The sequence below is a fragment of the Chrysoperla carnea genome, chromosome 1, assembly GCF_905475395.1.
Source record: "Chrysoperla carnea chromosome 1, inChrCarn1.1, whole genome shotgun sequence".
Lineage (NCBI taxonomy): Eukaryota > Metazoa > Arthropoda > Insecta > Neuroptera > Chrysopidae > Chrysoperla > Chrysoperla carnea.
The window spans coordinates 66666653-66687084 of NC_058337.1; positions in this window are offsets into that span (position 1 = coordinate 66666653).

Consider the following 20432-nt stretch of genomic DNA (forward strand, 5'->3'; position numbering starts at 1 on the left):
TTTACATTTTTTGGTTCATTAAGACACAAAAGTCCAATGGTGATTGTTATGTTAAAAGAAAAACTGAATTTACATTCAACCTTTTTACATGTAGATTTTTTGTGTATCGTTTTTGATGGTTCATTCTGTAAATAAATTGAAAAAAATAAAAACAAATATAAAATGTTTACAATAAATTTACAATAAATATATAAATATAAATCTTTTCTTAAACCAATTAATCATCATCTGTAAGTAAATAGATAGATCAAAACTGAATTTTATAAATAAATTAATTATAATAAATTTAAATTTATGTAAATCATTTATATATTTATATATATATATATAGGTTTATATATATATTTATTATATTGTTATAATATTAATTTGTCATTAAAAACATTTATACACATTTATTGTTGTAAAAGCTCATGTAATATTATTACATTTGTTTATTTTTATTAGGTACCTTTTAATATCATTTGATTTAATATAACATACTTTATAATTGGTGAATGAGTATACTTCAATTTATTAACACTGTCTTTCAACTTTTGGTTTATGTTAATTATACGCAGGTTGGAAGTCAATAATCGGTATAAGGTTTTCAATAAATTTGTACGGTAGTTGTCAAAACATTCCTATCAAAGTTGTCAAAACATTCCAATCAAACTTTTTCAATTTGTGGTGGGTACCTTATACACTCTTTGTCAACAGTGAATAGCTTATTGTTAATATTTTTGAAAGCACAGCTTTTTATAAATAATAAATTTTTTTGCATAAACCTTACAGTAAACAAGTGAAAACAAACAATTGACTGAGTTGATTGTTGAAATACCATGCATAGTCAGTGTTGATTACTCTATCACATTACACATGCATACATGTCACACATTCGTAACTGATATCCCCATATTATACATACTATACAATTAACACCTAATTTGCGTCCTCACGGTAAAAAAAAATTCAAACAAAAGTTGTTTATTGTTTGGGAAGGAAGATTTTTTGCATTTAAACTTGTTCTATCTCCAACGGTTTACAAGATGGGTCCTACGGACTCATAAGTCAAGACCCAATTGATATCACTTTTTACGTCCTGAGTACGCTGTAAAAATTTCAACTTGATATCTTTTTTCGTTTTTGAGTTATCGTGTTGGCAGACAGATGGACAGACGGGCAGACAGATGGACAGACGGGAAGACAACCGAAAATGGACTAATTAGGTGATTTTATAAACACCTATATCAAAATTTTGTTCATAGCATTAATATTTTTAACCGTTTCAAACTTGGGACTAAACTTGGTATACCTTGCATATTACATGCAAGGTATAAAAAGTTTTCCATGTGTAGCCAACTTATCTAGCACCCTGTATACAATTCGAGACAAAAGTACTCGATTATTTTTTACAAGTGTTGATGAAAAGTTATGGGTCGTTGGTCGTTGGACAACTGTACCATCTTCTCTCATAGCTCAACGGCTGTAAAATTCCAAAGTCTGGTCAATATACTTTAATTATAATCCAGTACTTTTGTCTCGAATTTTCTTTTAAGTGGTACAAGATTCTCAAATATCTCTGAATTCTAGAAAATTTTTAGAGCCGTTGGCAAAACATAAATAGAAAGTATATCTTTTTTGTTTTAAAATAATTCATTACTATCCCTTTTGAAGAAGAAGTATGCCTTGAGAAATCCTCTTTCACAAATGCTTGCATGACAAAATTTTGCTTATGATAGACATAAGAAATTCAAACATGTTTCCTGTATACCTTTCTGATGAATACTCTCAACAAAAATTATGTAACTGGATGCACAATCACTGATGCACAATTTTAATTCCATTTTTCAACAAAAACTAATTTATTTTAATAATTATATTTTCTGTACAAGGAGAAAATTAATAATAATAAGAAAACAATTCTATTGTAATATACTAGAAAAACTTGGGTAACCTGTAATTATTTAAAAAAAAAAAAAAAAGAAGAAAAAAACAATAGAAAAATCTATTTATTTCACAGTAGAAATTTTGTATTATAAAAATTGAGATAGATATATGAAATTACACGGCAATAATCGTGATTTTTTTTTTCAAATAATTAGGTACAGTTTTTAATTTTTTTTAATTTAGATAATTTTTTTTCATTCGTTGTAACAGTAAATAGATTTTTTTTTTGAATCCATACAATAATTTTTTTTAAATGTTTAAGGTAATTTATGATCCGGTAATTTTTAATTACATGAAAAAAAAAACTATAATAATAACAATTATTACGAATTGTTTTGTGTTTTTAATTTAATTACTAATAATAATTCATTGTTAAATCAGTAGTAACGAAACATTTCTTCAAAAAATCCAAGTAAGTGTTCGTTGCATGGTTTTTTTGTTACAATTAAAATTGTTAGATAATTGAGATCATTACTATTTCAAGTTTTTTTTGTTTGTTTGGGTTATTTAATTCGTAGTTACATGTACTCGGCACACGACATACCAACTAAATTTATTGAGGAACTATTTATGAATGAAGGTTTGTTTTATCTTTCATCATTTTATAAATAATTTTCAATGAGTGCAATAAAATTTTAAATAAACATTTTAATAAAAAATACTTTTTAAAGGACAAGCTTTTATTGAACTAAAAAGTAGAAAATAATTTTATCTATAAGTCACTCATACCCGACTATTCGTAAAAGCTTGAGGCACTTAATATCAAGGATGAATCGAAAAGTAATTAGATATGTGGAGTAGATGAAGCGTTCCGATTCATTTTTGATATTTTAAATTAACCGCTTCAAGCTTTTACAAATGGTCGCATATGAGTGACTTATAGATAAAATTATTTTCACCTTTTTAGTACAATAAAAATTTTCCCTTAAAAAGTTTTTATTAAAAATTTTTAATGTAAGACTAAAAAAATGTATTTATATAAAATATGATGGAAGCGATGGGAAAATCAGGACGGCGCAACCTCACCATGCATTGTCATCCAAACTAAATGTGCATGCAAAATTTCAGCTCAATCGGTTGAAGATATCTACTTCAAAATTGAGTTCAAAGAATCCACCTTAACATACATACATACATACATTGAAAAAAGATATCAAGCTGAAATTTTACTTTTAATTTTACAGCGTACTCAGGACGTAAAAAGTGAGGTCGAGTTCGTAAATGAGCAACATAGGTCAATTGGGTCTTGTTAACTGTTAGAGATAGAACAAAAGTTTAAATGTAAAAAATGTTTCTTATAAAAAAATAAACAACTTTTGTTTGAAACATTTCTTCGTAAACATCACTGTTTACCCGTGAGGGCGCAAATTAGGCGTAGACTTTATAGTACTTATTATATGGGAATATCAGTTGTGTATGTGCGCCATGTATGTATGTGTAATGTAATACTGTCTATGCATGGTATTTCAACAATTAATTTTTTCAATTCAATTGTTTGTTTTCACTTGTTTCTTTTAATGTAATAACAAGCAGTTCCCGATGAAGTCAGGCAGGTGAGTGCATCCCTTACCATTTATATTTCCATCTTCACAGTTTTTACAATATTGACATTAAGTTTTTTGAAAATTAGTAACAAAATTAATTGTGTCGAGCTTTTGTTTGTGAATCTTGGTTTGAAACAACACGCACAAATTTGATGGTAAAAAAGGTTTTGGTTTAAAGCTTTTTAAGTTTTCAGTAAACAATGACAGTTTGACTGAAATATTATAAAAATTACTTCTAAATTTGGAAAATATTCAAACAAAATTTGTTAGATATATTGTTCCCATTAATTTTCGTTAGAACTACGTTTGACTTTAACTCGACCTTTAATTTTTTTTAAATCTAATACGACATGACATTACTGTACTACAAAATGTATATTTTACGCACTTTTTATAACACGTTTCACATTATTGTAACTCATACTATTTTAACAGTATTAAATAAAAATGGCATCTTCGAGCAAGGTAAAAAACATACCTAACAATATTATTCTTGCAATTTTTAAATTTCATAATTTTATTTCTCTACAAAAAAAGAATCTGGATATAATTTAAATTTTTCATAAAAATTCTGCCTGTAGGTTTTATAAAAATATAATAATCACTTTTTTGTATACATACATATATAGTAGCGTGAAATGACGTCATGAAGCGTATATTTAAAATGGCCGCGGTCTTCATCAACCATGAAATGTTTTATAAAAACGTATATGTATATGAAGACACAATCTTCTCAAATACCTATACTCAAAGCCAAGTAAATTGGATCACTATGTATTTTTTGATTTTGGGATGCCTACCGACTGTATTGTGAAAATGGACATGACAACAGTTAAAAATGTTTAAATTGTGGAATTAGTGCGTTTCACTTATCACAATTATTCGCACCAATTTAGGAATCATAAATCAATGTTACTAATTTGCAACACTCGTGTCTGTTTTAACTTGAGCCTAAACTGTGACTCTAAAAATAAACAATTTTACAAAAAAAACAAAAAGATTTTATAACAACAAAAATTAAGAGCTAAAAATTATGTGCACAGTCTCCACTATGTGGCTGACCTAGACTTATGGGGTCGTTCAAAATTCAGCTCTTGCTCATTATTGATACAAGACAGATGCATACTTTAATTTAGAAAGTTGTTCTCCATAAAAAATCCAAAAACTTCTGTTCGACAAATTTTTTCGAAAAACGAATACAAAATCAGCCGTAATCTAAAGAAAAATTCTATATATTTTTACTAGAGAAGTAACTTTTAAAAGACCCCGTAGCTCAAAAGTAATCACATAGAATTGACTGAATAAAGTTTTGTAGCTCTAAAATTTTTATTTGAACGCTCCCCTTTTTGATAAGCTCATCTTTCGAGGTACAAGTCAGTCTCAAGAAAAACGGGGCACGTATAATGTCACGCAGATCAAGAATAGCAGAAGAGATTGGAATTGATATTCGTTCCTTACCTTTTTCCGGTCAGATGCATTTTTAATGAGTCTTGATTAATGAATAACGTAAAAATTTTTATAATAAAGCAACAATTTTTTCGTTGACTTTATTAGGCTGCCTTTAGGCTGGATCTTAGATACAGCCTAAAGATTGAAATGTTTATATCTACGCCCGTGGGAAAGAAGTATTTTTCTCACTCATTATGCATGGACAAAATAGTTCCTTACCGCCCAAGTGTGATAATGAATTCATTCCCACACTAGGGCGGTAATGAATTGAGTTATTATAGTAATTTTTTTATATTTTCTATTTTTTCTCAATAAGCCATGACAACGTAGATAAAGTTACGTAGAGACGTAGATAAAGTTTTGTACGATATACGTGTGATAACGCATTATTAACGTACTTCTACGATTGTTCAACTCGTGTTACGCACTCGTTGTACAAATTTCGTAGGTGTACGTTAAAACGCTGTTATCACATTAGGGTCGTAAATAATTATTAGAACATAGAAAATTTTGTATTTGAACGCAAATATTTTTATAAACTTTATTTATGATTAAATATTACTGATATTAATCGAGGTATTCTCAAAATTAAAAACGATAATTTGATTTGTCGTATTTCTTTTAACGTACGTTTACCGCTGATGGTCGATCATGAACATAACCACATTAGAAGTAATAATACAATATTTGTATTAATGGCATCAAAAAACGTTTACACAATTATCTAAAAACATTTCACTTACCTCGTAAAACGATTTCTTTGCCCGAGAGTGTATTTTTACGGTATTTTTTCCAAGGTTCAGATTCGTTGCTTAGAGAGAAGTCTACGTTTTGTATAGCATGGAAAAAAAAATACATAACATATAGCATTTACTTGTTTTATCTAACGGCGTTATGCTACTGATTTTTTTATATGTAAAAGAACGAACACATTCAACGAATTGTTAGGTAGTATAGAATTAATGTTACGATGACAATTCAGTGGACGGAGAAAACACAACGCAACACATTTTTTTACACTGGACAAGGCAATTCTATGTGTAAACGTTGTTTTCATTTGTTCAAAATAAACCACCAATTAGAAAATGAATGTTTTTATATCGGTGTGTAGTATGGTGGCATTTATTAAAAAACTCGCTCATGTGTAAAATATAATGGTTTCATTAAACTTTTGCTGTATTTTTTTAACTTCCGTAAATCCACATATTTTATAAATTTACTACAAGATAACTGTTGGGCAAGTTCAAAAAATCATATTGTACGTAATATTAATGTGTTTATCAATTGGGAAAAGGGAATCGATTGGGATTCGATATAGTAGGGGAAGATGTAGTATCACGGAACATAAACTGAATTTAAATATTAAACAACTATCTAAAAAAGCATGTGATCCTTGTTATATGAACTGTTTTCTATGGTACAAAGAATCACACCCTAATGTTCAATGAATCATTTAAACTGATTGTACCTGTAGTGTTATCTTGAATTCGTCTTCATGTACAGTTAATCCTTTCAAGTTAATCTTTCAGCTAACCTGTTCTCTGAACGCCTTGAAACAACTGGTAAATCTAATGATCCTGGGTGAATGACACTATTTTTCATGATATAATTGTACTAGCACAAAGAGGTACAAGTATGTACTATCTTTGATTTCGACGATTAATACCAAACTGAAGAATAACAATAAATCATTTTTCTAAAATGAGAGTAATTTTGAATTACCATGTTCGTTTTTCGCAATTATTGAGGCAACCAATTGTAACATCAGGCAATTATAACAAAATAAAAAATGCACTTTGATTATAGTTGTAAAGTTTCAAAATTCGAATCTAAATCTCAGAGAGATTTTCATATAGAGAATGCACTTTAAAATCATATGCAAAAATCGGACAATTAAAAGAATATATTATACCAAAAACAAAATAATAAAAATTGAATAAACAATAAATTTTAAAAATATTAAAAACAACTATAATTTTATTTTATCAAAATGCAAAAATAAAAAAAAATAAAATACAAGTAGCTGTAACATTTTATTACAAGATAGCAAAGCAAAAGCGCAGCTAAACCCCACAGCCAGCAGCATAGCATACAAAACATAGTTAAGAAAATATTGGCGCGTAAGTTTATAATTTATTTTGACCGAATTACCTCTTTTTCAGTCTTAGAGACAGTTTATAAATTCGTGAATATCCGAGCTCCATTAAAGAGATCATATTTTTTAGGCACTACCTTTACACTGGCACAATTTATAAACGAATTTTAACTGCTTACTTAACTTAGCGAAAGTGAAAAACAGCACAAATACTTAAACATAGCTAAAAAACATAATAATCCGGCATAAAAAGAGAAAGGCGTCTTGGAAGTTTACACCCCCAAAAGCAATTCCTAGACACTAACCTAACCTATATACAAATCTTTCTAGCTCATTTGGAGGGTCTATTCCGACCCATAAATCCCTTCGAAATAGCTGAAATAAACCCCCACTTTAACATAGATCTGCCCAATTTACAATCCAATATAACACATTTCAGCTAATTTGGTTTAAAGATGGAGTGCAGTTGGAGTTACATCATTTTGAAATTCTGGCTTATTGGATGTAAGGCTTTGTAGAAACTCAAATATAGAATTCGTGGAGCAATAACTAAGTCAAGATTGTAGATTTTGATCTTGGCTGGTGTTTTTCTTCTATCTTAAAAACTTCTGACCAGTTACTATGCTTAGATAATGTCGTCTCACAATGCCAGAACAGTGGTTTTATAAGACCCGGAATAGTAGATTTTTCGTGTTTTGTTTATTTTCCCCAAATATCTACCATTAAATGTTAAATAGCTATTTTGCTATTAATATATTTATTTTGGAATACATTTGCCAATACCTGCTAGCCTAGAATCAAAGCAGAGTTTACAATTGCATTCGTGTTTGTGTGTAGGTAGATGATACTACGTATTATTTTGTTTATGTACATAGGGATTTCTCTTCATCGATTCATGTTGTTCCACAGGTCCAGGAAAAAAGAATTGGCTACTGGTTTACTTGGGTAAAATAAAGTTTGTGTGTTGTTGTTGTTGTTTGTTATTATTGTTGTTGTTGTCGGTATTGAATCGACTACATAAATAATAATAAAAATATCTTTTATAAAAATGGTATGGTAACGGTAGCAAAAATGTTTCAAATAATATTTCTACATACAAGACTGTAATGGAAGATCTAGAGGACATAAGAAAGATCTATAAAGAGAGAGAGAGAAATGAGCTGCAAAATTTTGAATTAGAAAATATTTGTACTAAAATGCTTTAAAGGTTAAAATTTGGTATACAGATTGATTAATACCTGGATTAACGCATATGATTCTTTATCTCGGAACAACATTAGGTTCCTGTGGGATAATAAAAACAAACTACAAGGCGTATCTATTTGAAATTTGATTTAGATGTTTCTTATGGAACATTATTCCGTTATAAGAAGAAATAACTAAGGTAAATTTTATTAAGAAAAAATATTCCAAACATAAAATTAAAACTATGTTAAAAATTGGAAAACAAATTAATAAATAAATGGTAATGAAATTTGCATACATATTGTTTTTTAGATATCCGCGCCTCTTGCGAAAGCGATTTATATTAGTTAAATAAAACAAGATAAGAAACTTAAAAATTGTGATGTAGATAAAAGTTTTCAGTCCAGGATTGATTGTAACAAAAATATATTTATTCAAAAAATAGTCGTACAGAAAATTATCTTTGATTTCACAAGTTTAATTTACAAATGTCTCAGATTGGCATGAAAGGAAAACGTTGAAGGATTTGGCTGTAATATAAAGCCACGTACAAGGTTACATGAGGTTGTTAGACCATTTCTTTAAATACGAATAGAACCTAGGTAATGTGAAGATTAAAAAACTATTACGGGATTTTACGGTACACTAATTTTTTACGAATATTTTTGGTTTATATGTGCACCTTAAACGTATAGTAAGACTTGATATTTTTATACTTTACGAGACTACAAATAAACAAAGAAAATTCCCCAAAACAAAAAAAACGTTATTTATTACATTAAAATTTATTACTAAAATTCTATTTATAGGATTCTAACATGGACAACACTAAATACTGAAGTCTCAGCAACATGTTTTATCTTTAATTATTAGTTAATTATTTAAAACGAAGAATTATAGTTTAAAATAAATTAATGTTAATCCGTTGTTTTTGCAACCATATCAAAATTTTAAAATTTATAATGAACTGTTCGTAGGTTGTTGCTGAAAACATTTCTTTTTTATCAAGGACCTGACCAGGGAAAGACGGATTCTGTAATTACATCAGACGACAAAATAAATTGATGGAAAAATCAGAAAACGTGAAAAATATGGTGTGAGCTCAATAGCAAAGACAAACCCTTCAAGTAACCAAAAAAAAAAAAAAAAAAAATAGAATTTGAGTCAACAGTAAAAAATTTATTTTAAAAGGTGATTTTTTAAATTTTTTGTACACTAAAAAAACCATTAGTAAAGTAAATCTAAAAATTAGATTTTACGTTGCATGCTCTAATGTTACCAGTTAGTTTATTCCAATTTATTAATCAATACCTCAGTCATTGAAGGGCATATCTGGTACGATTGGCAGATACTTTCTCTTTGTACGTGCCCGGTTTGAAATTCAAATACTTTTTTTAATAATTGAGTTTATATTAGGTTTTTGGTAGTACAGACTACCAAGCACATGCACACATACATTGCGTTCATTCTCAAGAGATTCAATTTTTTTTTTTTAAATTGAATCTCTTGAAAATGAACGCAAGTTCAAAAAATTTGGAGATCAAATAAAACAAGTGAAAACAAACAATTGACTGAGTTAATTGTTGCAATACCATGTATAGACAGTGTTGATGCGCAATCGTTTGTTTTTTTGACGTCACGTAAATAACAAAAGATATTCACTTTGAAATACACAACACACACACAACTGATATTCCTATATTAATACATACTATAAAATTTGCACCTATTTAACGCCCTCGTGGGTAAACAGTGATGTTTACAAAAAAATGTTTCAAACAAAAGTTTTTTATTTTTTTATAAGGAATTTTTTACATTTAAACTTTTGTTCTATCTCTAACGGTTTACAAGATGGGTCCTACGGACCCAAGACCCAATTGACCTATGATGCTCATTTACGAACTTGACCTCACTTTTTACGTCCTGAGTACGCTGTAAAAATTTCAGCTCGATATCTTTTTTCGTTTTTGAGTTATCGTGTCCACAGACGGACGGACGGACGGACGGACAACCGGAAATGGATTAATTAGGTGATTCTATGAACACCTATACCAAAATTTTTTTCGTAGCATCAATATTTTTAAGCGTTACAAACTTGGGACGAAACTTAATATACTATGTATATTTCATATATACATGGTATAAAAACTTGTAGTCATACACTAATAATAAAATTATTTTTAATTTTTTTAATTATTTATTATCTTGCCAGTATTTTCATCTACCTTTAATTTTGAATTCTTATCACAATAGCTTATCACAAGAAAACATGAAAATAAGTAATGGAGAAATAGAGTATATGAAAACGTAATTCCACCACCAAAGGTAAGTTTTAAATTCATTCCATTATAAAAATTTTTTTTTGAACCGTATTGTTCTTGTTTATCTCTTGACCGGAAGAAGGCATTACCCCAGACACAATATAAGTCAAACCAAAGTTATATTCATAAATAACATAGCTCACACACACAAAACAATAAACTAAGCCACAATCAAAAAACAAAAAGACAAAACTTAAAATATTGGGATTAATAATTTCTGATCTATTGTTGTATTTATATTATTATTATTATTGTATTTAATATCTTACTAAGTAGATCCTCCTTCGGGTTATTTGAATTGTTCTTAATACCCTTTGTGTATTGTTTTAAAAATATATATATATATCTTTCGTTGATAATACACAATGAATGGAATAGCTGCTGAAATTCAATGAAATTTTTATTTTTAATATTACTATAAAAAAAATAAATAAATAAGAGCATGATGACAAAAGTTAAAAATATTATCATTTAAAGAGCCAGCCAGCATGCCAGCACCTTCTAAATAAATTCAAAATCATTTGTATAAAACTGAAACAAATACAACACTACCTACATACAATAGGGTACAGTGGTTTCTACATACAATAGGGTACTTATGTCGATGGTTAATTTGTGGTCGATATGTCTTATGAGACACTAAATATCTTCGCTCTGGTCTTTACGCCTTCTCTACTTCGTTTCTTCGCACATGAACCTTATTATCATGTTATCATCAAATAAATTTAAAAAATAGTTGGATGAAATAAATGTAAAGAATGAACTTCTTAAATGAAATAAATGTAAAGAATGAACTTCTTAAATGAAATAAATGTAAAGAATGAAATTAATAATTTAATAGAATGAATGGTATTGAAACAGGGTAGGCTGCCTACGATGGCACTGTGTAATAAGAATTATAGTGTAGGGGGCTACTCGTTTAGTGGTCAGTGGTGTTACAAACCAGCCCTTACGCTCCTCCTCGACTCATATGATTTTAAAAATTACATTTTGGAAAACAAAATTTTTCTTTTTTTTTTTGACAAAAATAGAAGAAAGGTCATTTATAAGATTTATAACAAAACTGTTTTAATTTTTTATTTTTTCCTGATAATTTTAAAGTAACAGGCTGTTTTAAAAGAACTTTTCAAAAGAAAAACGAAAACGCCCATCAAAAAAAAAATGTTCGTAAAAGATCGTGTAACGTCATAATGTTAATTAATAATTGTATACAGTGTATACTATTCAATTAACATTATTACGTCACAACGATGTTTAATTTCTTTTTTCTCGTACGTTTTCGTTTCTCTTTTCATAAGTTATTTTAAAACTGTCGGTAACTTCAAAACTATCATGAATAAACAAAAAATAAAAACAGTTTTGTAATAAAACTTATGATCTTTTCAATTTTGTCAAAAAAATAAATAAATAAATAAAGTAATTGGTTCAAAGTACCAATTTTTCAGTCGGTCCTTACGCGAAATACAATATTTAGAATTTTTCAATTAGCATAAACAAAAGTACGAAATATAATTTTTACAATAATTTTAACTACCAATGAATTAGTATAAGCCAATCAGGAAATAATTGGAATGCCCTCTAAGGTTTGCACGTTCCTGTAGGTTGTAGTTGAATGAATTCTTGGAAATGATACCTAGCAGTTACAAATTAGGCAGTAATTTGTGCAGTAAAAAATGCAATTAAAATTTCGTTAACACAAATAAGTGATCGATATTTATATAAGTTCGTTTAAACAGCGAATGTCATAATTAAAATGTACAAACGTACACATTATTGCATCTTCAATTTACTATTAATTTCAATAACAAATGACGTAATCAAATGACGATCATTATTTCCATATCATATCGATTCTCATTTCCGATCATATCGAAATATTTAAAATTGAAAAATTAATATTCGTAATCATATTAGCGCTCCTTAAAATTATAAATTATTTTACACCATTGAATTATTTTTACACTTTTGATGAACTACCCAAGCAAGCTGATTCACATTCACCCAAGCAATAAATATAAAACAGGAGTGTATTCAACACCTACTGAAGAATTGTTCTTTCTAAAAATAAAAATTGCATTATCGTGAAAATTCTAAGCACAATAATTATCTATATTTTGCAGAGATTTTAATTTGAATGGTGTTGTGTTTAGATCACATATTATATGATATTTTATAGTTTTAGTATTCACGACCGGACTGTCAGTTATTATAATACAACAAATGAATGTCTCGAGGCCATCGCGTCATCATCTTTTTGCTATGTTTCACATTTTACAATACAAATCACAATCGTTTAATAATATATAGAGTTATGTATAATGTTGTATACATATTCTACATAACATGGTAATTTGTAATTACGTCATTAGACAAAAATTGATTTATTATTATTAAATATTTTTATAGACATAATGCAAGTCAATAGGTTTTACTTTATAATGTCCGATGTAAATTATTACCATGAATATCTAATTGTCTGCGAAAGTGCTTAGCTTTAAAGCCTGTGGCATTCATCAAATAATGTCCAAGAAATGATCAAAAACGTGATGTTTGATTATGCTTTGACAATTTTCATTCAGATTGAGTTAATTGATTTGAATTCAGTAGAAGCTTTAGGATGTACGAGCACCAGAGCAATTTTGGATAAAAGGCTTGATTCTTTTATTATATGAAGTTGGGATAAGTCTAAATTAATTCTGAAAATTAAAGAAGGGGGGGGGTTGTGCCAGATTAGTTAAATAAATAAATAACTTCAAAAGTATGCATATTTGACATTGGTCTTATGGAAAAACGGTAGATGGATGATAAGATTTCTCCAAAACTAGTCGATAGAAATTAAAAAAAAAAAAAGTATTTAAATTAAAGTTTAGGCCTCTATAAATGTTTGAAAACATAAAAAACCGTTGTACCCGACTAATTAAGGATGTATAAGCACGGTAGTGGGGACACAAACTAAAAAATATATTTATTTTTAATTTTGATGGTGAATTATGTTATAACTTGACAACATAAGACGAAAAGTAAGAATAAAGTTTTTCGATGTATGAAGTTATTTTTCGTCTACATTCATGAAGTTGTAACAAAATTCATCATCAAAGTTGAAAACGAGGTACCAACAATTTCAACCACTAGTTTCAGCTTGTCTTGGCATTCGTATCACGTTAAGAGACTAATTTTTCAACAATTTTAAATTTAGTGTTTTTGATATCCTCTGTTGCACATATGAGGAATAAGGGTTTCCTCTCATTGATCTGGCAGGCTGTTGTAGCAACTAAAATATTGAACATTGGTAACCATTGTTTCGGCTTAAAATTTCTCTGGATCTTCTTGCGACACATCTCAGACCTTCCACACCTAAAAAAATAGTAGTAACTGCGGCTTCAGTCAAAGGATTCTATGCAGTTTTATACCGGGTAAAGCTTCTCTCATTATTAGTAGCTAAGTAAGGAATGCTCTTTATTCATCTTTTGTGAAATTAATGAGCAGCTGATTGTTTGCCCTCACTTGGCAATACAAATATTTTATTATAATTAGCTTTATAGGAATATACTCAAAATATTCAAACTATTGGTAAGGCACAAGTTTGTTTGATATTACGAAACTAAAAAATAAATGATTTTCTAGTATAAAATATTGATTGAACATTATTTTATTTGGAATGAAATAAAACATGGAACAAAAATGTCATGCCCAAAATGAAACAAAATACTAATTCCTGCATGACTTTATTTAGATGTTACTTATACGTACCTTAAAAATCAAATATAATAGATTATGTTTTATAATTTTATAATGCATGTATGTACCTATGTATGTATGTACATTTAGGTTAAGTATTATTATAATTATTTGTCAAATCATTTGTGGAAAAACAAAGGGACAATCTAATGTGTAATATGATGTCATTGAAAAAAATTTGTCTATCAAAGTCTGTCAAGAAAGAATTCTATTTATGTATCATGTACAGAAAAATATTAAATAAAGAATATCAATTGATGGTCTTCTATATGTGTATTTATTATATAGAACCATTATGGAAATAAATATAAAAGTTTATGGAAAAAGAACACTGAGGAGTTATGACTAGTCAATTATCTAAAAATCGTGTATATTTAGGTAAATATTATAGTTCAGAGCTGTTTTTATTTAAAACAAGTGGAAACAAACAATTGACTGAGTTATTTGTTGAAATGCCATGTAATGACCGTGTTGATTACTCCGTCACATTACACATACATGCATGTCACACACATTTAACTCAATATCCATATAATACATACTATACAATTGCGCATAATTTACGCTCTCACGAGTAAACAGTGATGTTTACGAAAAAATGTTTAAAACAAAAGTTGTTTATTTTTTTATAAGAAACATTTTTTACATTTAAATTTTTATTATATTTCTAATGGTATACAAGATGGGTCCTACGGATCCAAGATCCAATTGACCTAAGTTACTCATTTACGAACTCGAATTCACTTTTTACGTTCTCAGCACGCTCTAAAAATTTCAGCTTGGTATCTCTTTTCGTTTTTGAATAATCGTGATGACAGACGGACAGACGACAGACAGACACACGACCGGAAATGGATTTATTAGGTGATTTTATGGACACCTATACAAAAATTTTGTTCGTAGTATCAATATTTTTAAGCGTTACAAACTTGAGACTAAACTTAGTATACCTTGGTATATTTCATAAACATGGTATAAAAACTTGGGACTAAACTTAGTATACCTTGGTATATTTCATAAACAAGGTATAAAAATGTAAAACTAGACTTGATGCTATGACAAAATTTGAAAGTGAAATTAAAATTGATTAAAAAACGAAGCATTATAAGTATTCAAAGATTACATTCAAAGGTGGCCCATATCCTTTTAGCAAAACAAAGTTTTATATTACTGGGATAAAACTAAGCAAAAAAAGGCTGTTATATAGATTTAAAGTTCGGTCAGCGAAACTTTGGGGTTTTTCTTTTCACATCAAAATAAGTATTCTTTGAAATTTTTTACTTTCCCGGAGTGGTGCAACATATCTAATCAAAAAATAATAAAAAATGCTACAATTTAAAAAAAGTTTAACCCCGTAGGACAAAATGAAATTTCAATTTTAACAGAAAGTTGTAAGTAATAAAACATATTATTGGTATTAGTTTCATTAAAATCAATCAAATATTTTTCAAGTTACAATCAAATGAATTGTTTTACCATATGTATGTATATATGGTAAAACAGTATCAAACTTATATATATATATATATAACTGGGAGGGGAAGGGACGAAACCTCCCCAAAAAATTATGATGAGTAGTTCTTAATATTGACTACAAACCTACCAAATTTGGAAGTGCACCGATGTCTCCTCTTGCGAATATAAAATATAAATAATAAAATTTCTGAAAAAAATTCCATTTTTGGAGCCATTTTGTTGGTTAGACATGTTTCACCACTCCGGAAAAGTAAAAAATTTCAAAAAATACTAATTTTGATGTGAAAAGAAAAACCCCAAAGTTTCGCTGCCCGCACTTTTAATCCATACACAAGGCGTTGTTTTATTCTACTATATGTAATCTGTGTGGCGATACCCACTTATGACGTCACTAGTGGGTATCTTCCTGCTTGTTTAATTAGAAATTTTAAACATTCATATCTTGCATACTAAGAAAGATTTTTAAAAACCTTCTTAACTTTTCTGCACGTCCAGTAAGAATTCTTCACCTGAAGTAATAAAAAAATTTAGTCTGATCCCCTTTTGTAAATATGAAAAATTTTCAAATTTTAGCAACTTTCGAGTACCTACGAACACTGTTATTAAAAGTATTCAAATAAATAGACTCAACGAATTATAACCGTAAAAGTTAAATCAATAATATTAAAATTAATTTTTCTATTCAAAAGATCTTCTTTAGGCCATTGAACAAATTAAAAATTTACCGTCAACCGTTCAACCAGTTCCTGGATCTGAGATGTTATAACCAACCCGAAAGACGTTAACGACCCAATAAGCATTGCAATATAGTAAAAAGAAACATCAAAACATGAAATAACGCATGCGTATAATAATTATTATAAATTACAGAAAATAACAACTTAAATTATAACAAAATTAAGATTATGTTTAATGATAAAAACATAGAGTCTTACTTGATTTATGAAAACAACATTAATTTTTTCCCAAATAGTCAGCCAGTCATAGATATACAACAACATATTATATACACCTTTTGATGCTATTGTTACATTAATTGTTTCGCATATATTATATTTCGTTCGGTGTGAACGGGAAAAAAATTGTATCTCCACCTATATGTTTCAACCAAAATATAAATGAATCATTAATTATTTATTATTGTGCGACAAGTTCCCAAAATTAATAAAAAAAAAATATTTAATTCTTTCTTCAAAAGATATTTTGATGGTTGCCCCTTTTTTCTGTACACAACATACTGAAAAAAAATTTATAATAATTACAAAACTTTTTTTTTTAATTGTATTTTGACATGCGATAATCATTGTCTTTTATTTTCATAAAATTTATTATTTAAGTACTGACCTGATAAAAGTAGTGACAACAGGATTCTGAACCAATATCTTCAAACTGCACTTGCATATTCTCAGGTAAACAACAGTATTTCAAATAGTAAGGTGGCTCTATAATAGTCGAATAAAAGATATTTAATAAGTTTTTACAACAGGGTAAATAGGTAATAACTATTTGTAATCTGACTGAGAAGTTGTCGTCTTTAGCATAAATTAGTCAAACTAAATAAATTCACTTTCCTGAAGGTGATTGATTTACTTGTGATGTTTAAGTAATATTTAAAGGTGTCTTACATTAGTTTTGAAATTTTTCTAAGAAATTTAAAGAAAGATTTTCTTTTCTTTTCTTTACAAGGAGTGGTCATTCATATTTTGTTCGTGCTCATTACATCCTTAGCTCGTAAATACATATTTTCAAAGAAAACACGACAATAATGTGTTAATAAGCTTACCCTGATTAAAAGTACGATTCAATTTCGATTGGATTGAATCGGAATTCAATAGGATTGCATTTGAAATTTTTACCAATTAAATTCGATTCATTTCCATTAAATTTAGATTCAAAATTTTGAATTGATTTCCATTGGAATGAATTGAAAGGATTTTTTTTCCAGCTGAATCATTTGTATTCCAATTGGTTGAATTGAAAATTTCCGATTCATAACTCGGACTCTTTGATCTGGGATCCACACAATAAATTAATATGACAAGACCAACAGACCTTTACCAGACTATTCGATAATCTTTGCATAAGTGTTTGGGCATTTGTTATCATTGGTAGTATTAATGTTGTCCATTTTCATTAGTAGTATCAATACAGTCATTGTCTAACCCTTTGCAAGCAGAGGAAAATGTTATCAAACACTTATTAAATTTATTTCCCGCTTGTAACGCTTTCGCTCATGAAGCTACTATATGATTCGGAAGAAAGAGCCTCACTGTTTCTTTAGAAGGCTTTCAGCCAACCTTTAAATGACTGATTGCAGAACCTTACGAAAGCACTGCCCGTAAGACTATATTTCTACTGAATTTCCTAACAATTTGTTTACATACGATATGCTTAGAAAATAATTTTGGATCCATAGTATACAAGCTATATCACACTGTTATAACGTTGAAGTAAACAATGAGTCTCCGATATTATTCATTTACCGGTAATTTTGGATGGAGGAGGTTAAAGCTGTTTGCCACATTTGAAAATCCGCTCTATAAAACTATCGAACTGCTTTTTAAAAAAAAGGTATTGTTTCCAATTTTAGTGAAAACTTTTTTAAAGTTGAATCGACGGAATTACTTTGCATTAACATTCATGCAAGTTAACGAGGCGCAAAAACGCATTATTGTGTGTGGCCTTACTAAATAAAGTCTATGGGAAATGTTTTTCTATATTTCAAATAAAATAAAATAAAAATACAATTGCTATAGCAGTGTTTTAAACATGGCAATTGTTTTAACATACTTAATTAGAAACAATTAATGCATAAAAAAATACATATAGTATAGTTTAATGTTAAAATGGATGTAATAAATCATACCTAAAGCAGATCCTACGAACGCAATTATGTACTATTTTTGTGTTTAAACAATGTTACTACACTGCATCTTTGTGGGCAGGTAATGATCGTGGATGAGTTTATAAAAGCTTGAGAGCAGGTTTTTCTTTTCGGTTGCCCAAAAGGACAATGGAAGCAAAGGACTACATTGATATTTTTAATAACATTTTTAGCGCAAGCGAAAACATACGTATTCATTAAATTACAATGCATAATATAAACAAGTACAGTTTCTATTGGAATTCGTAAGTCGGTTAAAAAAAGTCGAAGGCTTGATTAGGTAAATATATTGAGTATTTAAACCAGCTAAAAAATCGACTGAATGTTCGTGCGATGATGTTAGCAATTCCCGAAATATATTTTATATCATGTACAGAAGTGAAATTGATACAACTAAAACACCCCCAACAAAAATGTTTTGTATACGGAAGCCTAAACGCGAACTTGAAACATAGAAAAGAACAATCTCCATTAAATTACCTTTCGAACAAAACATAAAAAATCAAAATCTGTTCATCTTTTTAGGCACTACGATACCACAGACAAACAGAGACACAGACACACACATAGCGGTCAAACTTATAACACCGTTTTTTTTACAGTTAAAAATCATACCAAAAGTCTCCCAATTATGCCTAATACCATCTCTAATCACACTCTTGTTTTTTGCTAGTTTGAAATGTGTACGGTTCGATGCTGAGTTTGGTTATAAAATGTTGACGACAAATACTCAGTCTAGTTGACACTTTCGTTGACAATATTTTGAAAAAATTTAAGACGCTTTCAAAATAAGACCAATAATTCAAGATCCATGAGGTGTTAGCATTGGTATTCATGTGGCTCACAAGTACACTATTTCACTTACAAGGCAAAGACTTTGTTCACCAATAGAAAATTTAAATTGTACTTTATTTATAGTTATAATTGGCAGAGAAAAATTAAAAGTTTTCTCTTTTTCAAATGACATGCAAAACGTAAGTCAACAGCTACATTGAAAGGGAAATATACTCAATGATTTCTGTATACTCAATTCCAGTAAGCACTCGGACTAAAACTTATAGATAGTAATTTATTTTATTTTATAATACTTACTAAAATAGTAAAAAAAAACTATCGCCACTAAACCACTTTAAGTAATTCTAACTTGCTAAAAACGGGAAATATTAATTTTCGCATTTGAAGGAAAAAATGTATGCTGCTTGTTAAAATAGAGACAATAACAAATAAATTAAGTGTTTAACCGCTTATTTTGTGTTATTTTTGTGGGTAAAAAAAAGTCATACTTATACTATTTAAGTATATACTTAAATGTATTGTGTATAGTGTCATCATTATTTAAATGAATTACGTAACAATAATTACAATATTATTTAGTTAAGTAAATGGAAAATGTGTAACATTACAACTGGTAATAAATCATGGGGTAAATGGACTTGATTTTAAAATGTTGTAGATCATTCGAAAAATGTTAAAAATTTTAATTACAAGTAGTTATATTAAATTGAATACCTCATACTTATAACAGTATCAAACTTAACAAATATCCATTGACAATGTTTAATTTAAAAAATATTTTCGAAAAAATGAAAATTGTCTGCGGTTTTTGTAAATTGAACTCTCGAAAATCTCAACAAGAATGTAAAAAGAAATTTTAGTGAAATGTTTTTCACGACGACTTCTCTGCAATATTACCTGGCACCGCTTTTCTTCTAAATTCTAAGAGTAATTTTGAAGAAAATTGTTTTGAAATAAAACTTCTTGTATCTTTTACCTTCTACCTCCGTATGTTATATCTTTTGTAACATTGAACT